Below are 3,196 nucleotides of genomic sequence, written 5' to 3'. Positions count from 1 at the left end.
GCTGTATGGTTATAAGGTTTTTGCGAAAACCCAATTTTTCCCTACAACAAAGGAATAAGTTTTATTTTAACTATCATGGTAGTTGAAACATCATTGAGAAGGTTCCTCCAACTCAATCCCAATTAAAGTAGTTCATTAACCCAACAAATTAATTTAGAGTGATGAGATACTATAGGATAATCCAAGTACTAGATACTCAAGATGTCCATAACCGGGGACACGGCTAACTATGATTAGATTGTACACTCTGTAGAGGTTTGCGCACTTTTCCCCACAAGACTTGATCTCCCCCGTTGGATTTCTCGTACTTCAGGATGTTTGGGAAACGGATGACCGAGACACAGTCTTTCATAAGCATTGACTCTTTACTCTGGGTGGACAGTTACACCTACTTTCCCTCTACATCTGCTAGCCCACCACTGAAAGAGGTCACACAACTTACTCATACTATGCCAGAGCCCATAATGGGTTGTGGCTGCACACAGAAGTTTCTAGCATGAATAATCTTAAGATCCCTTTGAGCCTGGCTGCCGGGCCGTAGGATGATCACACGGGTACTCCGGGATATATTAGGACAACACTGGATTCTCCAGGTGCCCAAACAAGCAATCCACCCAGATGTGTATTAAAGTTGCCATCTTAAGTTGAACCATTAATTAACAATCTCACATCTGTCATGGATACACTCAAACCCAATCCACGTCTACGAGCATAGCATAGCAATATAAGCAAAGTAGAAGTAACTCCCGAGGATTTGATAATAAAACAGGTAATAGGTTCTACCTCGTCATCTACTTCCCAAACCCACAAGTTAATCACATCCTAATCATGCAGTGTTTGAGGATTGGAACTAATGCATAAAAACTGGGTAATAAAGGGTATGATCAAAGTGTTACTTGCCTTGCTGATGATCCGTGAAACCTAGAGACTCGTAGTAGCACGCTTCGCACTCCGGGTGTTCTATCGCACACAAACAATAGCATACATAAGCAATCAAGCAAAGATGCACGGGTAAAACTCGAATAAGAAGAACTAACCAGAAAGTTCAACTTAAGAACTCCGGTCTGCAAAAAGAATCGAATCAAATGGAGCAATGAAACACAAACTGCGAAAGAAACAAGATCCGATTACTAATCTGGACTAAAGTCAAATTTTACAGTACCAAAATCTTGTTCAAATTGGTTAAACGAAAAGAGGGCTTCGAGACGAAGATCTAGGTGCTTGAATCGCCTGATTTCGATAAACGAGTGAAAAGATAAACTAAAACAAAAATCGGATCAGAAATCGCGATCGAAAATAATCGTGAAAAACCCGGGAAAAGAAAAACTGACGTACAGGCTAACGAACGAGCGTTCGTTATCCGCGACTAACGGGTGAAAACCGTTCGTTAAAGCGAACGTACGGACGAACGTCCGCTATTTAACCGAACCAATAAAAAAATGATCTAATAAAAACCGAAACTAGGGTTTACGAAATAAAACCGATCGTTTTTTTAAAAAAACGGCGGCTACCTCGAGTTCGGCGGGCGGCGGCGCGGCTCCGGCAAGTCGGCGGCGGCGGCGGTGAGCAGACCCGGCGGCGCGGCGGCGGATCGGGGTAGCGGCGGCGCGAGCGGGGCGGCGGCGCGACAGGGCGGCGCGAGCGGCGAGGCGAGGTGGCGGCTGCGCGGGCGGCGGCGGCGGCGCTCGGGGTGGCGGGGCTAGGGTTGTGGGAGGCGGGGCGGCTGGGCTGGGGTCTCGGGCCCCCGGCTTATAAGGGCCGGCTGTGCCAGGAGTCCTAGACGGACACGGCCCGGTTAGGTCGATGCGCTGTTTTTTTTAAATATTCCGCCGCAGGAAAAAAAGAAAAGAAATACTAAACAGACTTCAAAAATCCCTAAATAAATTTTCGCCGTCCTCTAAAAATATGCCGGACGAGGTGAACATTTATTTGGGCCTAAAATGCAATTTTGAAAAACGTGCATTTTTCCTATGCAAATAAAATAGCAATAAAATCCGAATAAAAACAGAAAGTTGATTTTAAATTTTTTTCCTCCAATATTTCGTTTATTTTGGAGAAGTGATATTATCTCCTCTCATATATTTTAATATGAAATATTTTCGGAGAGAAAAATAATAAAACAACTGATCCTCGTTTCGATATTTGATAAAATTCAAATATGAAAGCCGTGAAATCCCCAACTCTCTCCGAGGGTCCTTGAGTTGCTTAGAATTTCGAGGATCGCGAAACGAAATGCAATAAAATTTGATATGCATGAATGACCTATGTATAACATTCCAAATTGAAAATTTGGGATGTTACAAACCTACCTCCCCTTAAGATGAATCTCGCCCTCGAGATTCGGGTTTGCTAGGAAACTGTTGTTGAATCTCGCCCTCAAGATATACAAACCTACCTCCCCATACAATGCTTCGAACGGTGCCATCTTCAAACTGTCCTGGTAACTGTTGTTGTATGAGAACTCTGCGTAGGGCAGGTTGTCATCCCAACTAGATCCATAATCTAGCGCACAAGCTCTCAACACGTCCTCCAGAATCTGATTGATTCTCTCGGTTTGTCCATCTATCTATGGGTGAAAAGCTGTACTGAACTCTAGTATGGTACCCAAGGTCTGGTGCAGCTGGTACCAAAACTTTGAGCTAAACTGTATTCCTCTATCTGATACGATGGTCCTCGGAACTCCATGCAGACATACGATCCTGGTCATGTATATCTTGGCCAACTTCGCACTTGTATACATGGTTTTTACGGGGATAAAGTGAGCCACTTAGGTCAAGCGATCAACTACTACCCATATAGAATCATATCCCAATTTGGTCCTGGGCAATCTGGTGATAAAATCCATGCCAAGCTTATCCCACTTCCATTTGGGTATCGGCACAGGCTATAGCAATCCTGCTGGCTTTTGATGTTCTGCCTTCACTCTCTGACATACATCACATACGGCTACATACTCGGCAATATCCTTCTTCATACTAGTCCACCAGAAACGCTCCTTCAAATCCAAATACATCTTAGTGTTTCCGGGGTGTATCGAGTATGGCGAGTCATGGGCTTCCTGTAGTATCAACTTCCTGATCTCTGCATTATTGGGCACATATATACGGTCCTCAAACCACAAGGTGTCGTGCTCATCCTCACGAAAACCTTTGGCTTTTCCTTCACCCATCTTCTCTTTTATCTCAGCGATCTCTTT

The sequence above is a fragment of the Triticum urartu genome, chromosome 6 (assembly GCF_003073215.2).
Source record: "Triticum urartu cultivar G1812 chromosome 6, Tu2.1, whole genome shotgun sequence".
NCBI classification, from domain to species: Eukaryota; Viridiplantae; Streptophyta; class Magnoliopsida; order Poales; family Poaceae; genus Triticum; species Triticum urartu.
This window is presented reverse-complemented; position numbering follows the sequence as displayed.